Source organism: Silene latifolia, chromosome 1 (assembly GCF_048544455.1).
Source record: "Silene latifolia isolate original U9 population chromosome 1, ASM4854445v1, whole genome shotgun sequence".
Taxonomy (NCBI): Eukaryota; Viridiplantae; Streptophyta; class Magnoliopsida; order Caryophyllales; family Caryophyllaceae; genus Silene; species Silene latifolia.
Window position 1 is genome coordinate 136,997,559 of NC_133526.1, and position 6,806 is coordinate 137,004,364.

Genomic DNA, 6,806 nt, shown 5'->3' on the forward strand with positions numbered 1-6,806 from the left:
GATCCGACGACGGTTAATGGCTCACATTTGAGACGGTCTGAAGAGGGGTCAAGCTTCAACAAGGAGAAGGTGACGGACTTTCAGCCTAAGTCCACGGATACCGGCACGCGCGATTTAGAGGAGAGGGCTAAGGTACTTCTTACAGCCCCATATCCGGAGAGACGAGTGCCAACAAAAGAACAGGTATCTTTCAATAAATTTGAAAAGGTTATCCGTAGTTTGAATGTGCAAGTACCCTTCCTTGAGTTGGTCAATCAAGTGCCTGCATACACTAAGTTTATGAAACAACTCCTGTCTAAGAAAAAGTCACTTGAACATGTTCATACTGTCGCTTTAACCAAAGAGTCATGCTCTTATCTCTCTCTCACACCGCACCCCATAAGTTAGAGGACCAGGGCGCTTTTCTGTTCCATGCAATATAGGTACCTTCTCTATTGAGAAGGCATTATGTGACTTAGGAGCTAGTATAAGCGTCATGCCCTTGAGTCTAGCTAGGAAGCTCAAATTGACTAGGTTCGCAGTGGATGATATGACCGTCCAGATGGCCGATCGCTCCGCGGTCCAACCCATAGGAGTCCTAGAGGACATCCCTGTCCAAATAGGGAAGTTTTTCTTCCCTGTTGACTTTGTGGTCCTTGACATGCCTGAAGATGTTCATATTCCCATTATTTTGGGTAGGCCATTTCTGCACACTGCTGGTGCAGTCATAGATGTCGGTCTAGGTACCTTGACTTTCAAAGTAGGCAAGCATTCTATTGTCTTCGCCCAACCGGCTAAGAAAAAGGACCCCATGTGGCCTGTGACTTGTAATACGGTTTCTGAAAAGAAATCGTAATTTGTGCTTCCTGAATTACCTGTCTCTATTACTACTTGTGTGTTAACCCCTCCGCCCCAGATTGGGAGCAAAAAGGAGGAAGAATCTGTTGTTTTAGATGTTGCAGGAGCTGGTTTGGGGAAGGAAGTGCTGCAAGTTGTTCCAGCTGTAAAGAAGCCGATCATTCAAAGAGGAGGTCTTGGTTGCCTGAGCTATGGAATTGATGAGGTAGTTGATGACGAGCCGGTCAAAGCCAGAGAGTCTGATTTGGATTCTGACAAGCCCGAAGAGATCCTTGACTGGGGAGATGATGAGAGTGTTGATCCGTTGAGCCAAACGGACGTGGAGGCTAAGAAGGGTGCAGCTGCTCAGATAAGAACCGTTGAGGCTACCTCTAGTAGCCAGAAGTCGACGAAGTGGGCCATACCGTGGTCGTTCCTGATCAACTATTAGTTGATCGAGCTCTTTATAAACTTCATTTTATTTGTTTTGTTAAGACACTTTTTATTGCTTTTGTGTGCGCGAAAACTTCGCATTTTATTTTGCTTGCTTAGGATTTTATACGTTTAAGACTATATTTTGGGTTTTGCGCAATTTTGGGCGCGTATCATTGTGCATTTGCAGGTTTTTAGACCTCATTTGCTCAAGTTATTGAGCAAATACGAAGAAATAAGGAGTACAGCAGTATTTTCAGTCGATCGACTGGCTTCATTGGTCGATCGACTGAGTTGCACTTTACAGGAGCTTCTGTTCCTGTTCATCTGGTCGATCGACTGCTGTCCTTAGTCGATCGACCAAGGACGCTGTTGTACCTGTTCACGACCTCTCCCCTGCTGTGTTTGGTCGATATGCGGACTTAAGGGAGTTTTCTACTCCACTTTACTTTCCGTCAAATTATTTATTTCTTCTAATTTTCTCATTTGTGCACAATTTTACCGCTTCAAAATTGTTTTCTTGGTTTTATGCGTGGGTTTTATTTGTCTTTCAGGTACTTTTTGGTAGCACTGCTGGCTACTGAAACCTCCTAGCTCACGCTGGTTTGGGGAGGTTTCCCTTTTGCTGCGCTTAAAGTCTTGTAAGTTCCCGATTTTCACTTCATGTCATTTTTATTTATTTTCCCGCAAATTCCCACTTCTCTTTTCTTTCATTACATGATTTTGCACATTGGGGACATTGTGCGATTTGGTTTGGGGAAGGATTTTGCGTCGCATATCATTTGCTTGCATTCACGTTTATATTCTGTCTTGCACTGTTTATTTCCTTACATATATACAGAACATCAAAAAAAATTATTTTAGCATATAGGTCGAGTCGGAACGGTAGTATTTCCATGATGACATTGCAGTTGCATTTGTTTATGCCTGAGCCTTGCTAATGAACATGTTATTAGTAGAATCAAGTGCATATCTACGAGTTTTCGTTAACTATTTGTTGGACTTGAGACTTGACTTAGAAAATTGGCAAACTACATCATATTTCTGAGATTTAGAGCCTATAACTGGTGACATTCATGACCAGTTCATCTAGGAATGTGAGTAGTACTCCTTATGAGGCATGTCACATAAATGTGCATAAATATGAACTTAATCTGCTTAATACCTGTACGCATTTGGTCTGTGGTTAGTTGACACATGTGGTAGAGGTTTCCCCTTATTCGTTTTACCCATGAACTCCACACTGCCAAAAATAGCCCTTTTTGTCCCATTTACTACATCCTACATTTAGCATGTCCTTTGTCAAGCTAGTAGTTTAGTTCTTGGGATTGTTACTTAGTTTTTGTTAGCATATGCTCATGTTTGAGATATTGTTGGAAAGACGAAAAGGAGGAAAGAAAGAAATAGAAAAGAAAAAAAAAGATGAATAAATGATTCGAAAAAGAAAAAAAAAGAGAGTTCTGCACTGTTTGAAGCAGTAGATCGACTGCCCTTATAGGCCGATCGACCGAGGTTCGAGAAAGAGAAAGAATCAATTCGCATTATTCAATCCTTTATCTTTTGGCGATTTTTGCTCCCATGTATTATTCATATTTTATGGGGAGTTAGTTGATTACTTTTATCTCTGGAAATTGTGAGAGTTGTGCTTGCTATAGCACCGTTTCGTTTGATTATGAGCAAGAACAAGGATGTTGCCATTTGGTTCCGTCTTGGTACTAGCTTGATCACCTATACCTCCCCTTTACCATAAATGTTTTGCCTCTTCTTACCCATACATCACATATCCACATTTATACCTCGGCATGTGTCATGGTCTCCTGTTGGTTGGAATGCGTATGTACGGTTGTAGAGATTATTTTCATATTGGACTGCAGACATGTTCTTATAGGTCGTAGTTAGGTGAGCGTCATTACACTTACTTCTTTCTATTCTCTTATATATTCACCTGTGCTTATGTGTGATATGAGCGACCCGTGAGAGTCCAAATTGATAAGTCTCTATAGTTGACGGTTCAGCAATATTTCTAACGACTTCATAACTCGTTTGCATGATTCATTTGCTAATTGATTGTTAGTTGTGCATTAAATTGGTTTAGGACTTACACATTGCAATTCCCTCTGAGATTGAACTCGTTCCATTAGGTCAATAGATCGAGTCTAGTTCTTGCTTGGGGGCAAGCAAGGGTTTGGTTTGGGGAAGTTTGATGCGTGTCTTTTATATGATGTTTTACATCCCATTTTACACGCATTTCAGAGCTCATTTATGTAGTTTATGCTACATTTCTCCCTATTTCCGTCTACTTCCGTATTTTTGTACATTATTGCAGAAATGTGAAGAATCCAGCGGAAATCGAGCTAAATCCGTCCCCGATTATCCTGCATTTCATGTGATGTGAAGCAATCAAATGAGGAACGAACTTGGTGCGCAATTCAAGGCCCAAAAGACAAGTCCACGAGTTTAAAGAAGGCAAGTAGCAGCTCAAGCAGTCGATCGACCGATACCTTCAGTCGATCGACCAACCATCGGGTTCCAGAAGCTACTGTTTACTGAAGGCCAGTCGATCGACCAGTTCTAGCAGTCGATCGACCAAACCGCTAAACAGACGAGAATTAAAAGACCGTGAATCTTGAAGCCCAAAGTTATGTTAGGTTTAGGAAATAAAGCTACGTTAGTTGCTATATAACGTAATCTAGAAACATCAGATTAATCATCAAGTTTTATCAGTTACATTAGGGTTTATCATTCAGTTCAAATACAATTCTTCATTGTTAGCTTAGTTCTTCAATAAAGTTTACTTCCTTGCAATCGGGTTCGGATCCTTCCTCTGCAATTTCTACTGGTATTCTTTTGCTTCATAATTTCAGTCTTATTATCTTTCGTAATATAGAAATTGCTAGGTAGTCTCCCAAAGCCGATATTGTCGTTTATGTTATTTATTTGTTTAATCGCTTTTATCATGAATTCCGTAGACTTAATAATGAATCTTATTATTGTTTTTACCCTTAGCATGAGTAGCTAAATCTATTGTGCTAGGATGTAGGCGAGTTATAGCGGCAAAGTATTGAACACGGCCTGATTCGTGTGTCAGTCGATCGACTGACATTCTTGGTCGATCGACTGACCTCGCGAGGTTACCCTTCGTTTTAATTGATTTTAATGTTGTCTTTAACGAATCGAATGCATGCGACCAGTTAGATGCTTAATTTATGACAAACCCATTAGATCGAAAGATAGGGTATGTTATTAGATCACCAATTAAATCGACTAGACTGTGCTGAGATCGAAAGATAGGTATAGTTTAGACCGTTAGTCACTTTTCAGGACGAGAGTTAGTATTAGTGATATTAGGGACCTATAACGAGATCGAAAGATGCTATCTGTTAAGAGTGGACCGAGAGGACCTCTTGTTTCCCGCCTCACTTGTGTTCGATTTAGACCTGTTTAGTATGCTGCCGCCGAAGCTGTAATGAACCGACCATCCTAGTAGCCCTTCTTTATCTGTTTAATCCGTCTTTCTAGTTTATTATTTACTCTTAGCTGCAGACCAATTCAAATCAAACCCCCCACTTTACCGTTACCTTAGACTAGAATTAGACAACTAGAATTTACATCTGTCTCTCTGTGGTTCGACCCGACTGCCGCTTGCTATAGTTGTAGTTGGAAATTATAAATCTTATTTTTGACACCTCACGACGGGTATCACTACGCTGTCTTGATCATTCACAGGCACGAAAACTGATGGAAGAAGTCCATGATGGAGAATGTGGCCCTCACATGAGTTGACCCATGATGGCAAAGAAAATCACACGTTTGGGGTATTATTGGACCACAATGGAATCTGATTGCATCAAATATGTAAGACATTGCCACAATTGCCAAATCTTTGGGAATGTGCAACATGTCCCTCCTTAATTGCTTTACACCATGACATCTCCCTGGCCATTTCTGCTTAGAGAATTGACATCATCGGCAAGATCACTCCAGCCGAAACAGGAGGTCACTGTTTCATCCTAGTAGCAATCGATTACTTGACTAAGTAGGTAGAAGCGGCTTCCTACACCTGTCTTACAGCCAAGAACGTGGCAAAGTTCATACAAACCAACATCATCTGTCGATACGGTTGCCCACATGAGATCATCAGTGACAATGGATCACATTTCCAAGCTGAGACTAAGCAATTGCTAGCCAAGTACAAAATCAAGCATCACCACTCCTCGCCATATAGACCACAAACTAATGGCGCGGTAGAAGCGGCAAACAAAAACGTTGTCACAATTCTCAAGAAAATGATTGACAACTATCAAGATTGGCGAAGCAAGATACCCTTTGCTTTATGGGGATACCGTACATCTGTTAGGACGCCCACTGGGGCCACCCCTTTCTATTTGACCTACGGCATGGAAGCTGTACAACCAGTCGAGCTAGAAATACCATCTTTGCATATTTTACTCGAAAGTCAAATCCCGGAAGCCGATTGGAAGAGGGATAGATATGAAGAACTCATCCTCCTAGATGAACGAATATTGCGTGCATTACATAATGTGCAAACATATCAGGCACGTATCAAACGAGCCTTCAACAAAAGGGTTAAGCCAAGGAACATCAAAGAAGGAGATTTGGTCCTCAAATCAATTAGAGCTCTTTTACCTGTCGATCCACGAGGAAAATTCAAACCCAATTGGGCCGGGCCATTTCTAGTCAAGTCCATACTTCCAGGGGGTGCGGTTAGGATCACAGACTTAGATGGGAACGAATTTGCCAACCCGACAAACCTTGACCAACTGAAACGTTACTATGCCTAGAATAGGAGCAAAAACGCGCCTCGCGTAACCTCACGTGTCGCTCTTGTGGCATGAAATAAACGGCCCCTGGCCACGCTGAAATAAGCTAATGTCATCTTGCTCTTGCATTTTGACAATTTGTCATCCTCATATCATCAAATAAACTGAAATGCATTTTATAAGTAAGTGAAAGCTCATGCTTATTTTCTAAGTTCATCACAAGCTCTTGCTTAGAACAATTATTCTTTTACATTTACTTGAACTACGCGCAAGGGTTTGATTTCATTTTTTTAATGAATACGTAGGCAACCCTTCACAGGATACAATCCATTAATTATTTTAAATGTGAATAGAAGGACATTTGCAAATACATTTGGAATTCGACAAGAATAATGATAGAAAATAAAAAATAGGCTAGGATTCTAAAAACCCCACCTTCTTATTTAATAATAATAAATAATAATAAAAGACTTAGGCTATTCTTCCATTTTCCCTTTGCCTTTGTCATTTTTATCATATTTCTTGTCTCGACCTCGAGCCGGGCGCTCTTGCGCCACTTCAGACCTAATCACCAAAGGTCTCTCTCATGGTCTAGCCTTTCCATTCTTGTCAACCACCATATCGACGGCAGGAGAAGTCTTCGGTTTCTTCGAAGGATGAACAACTCAAAACCCGGCTTCTTCCTCTCCCTCGGTCAGATGCTTCTCTTTCTCATTTTCTACATCACGAACCTTGTAGTCAACAGGCTCGCGTTTCCTCAATCTCTCGCGCTCCTCC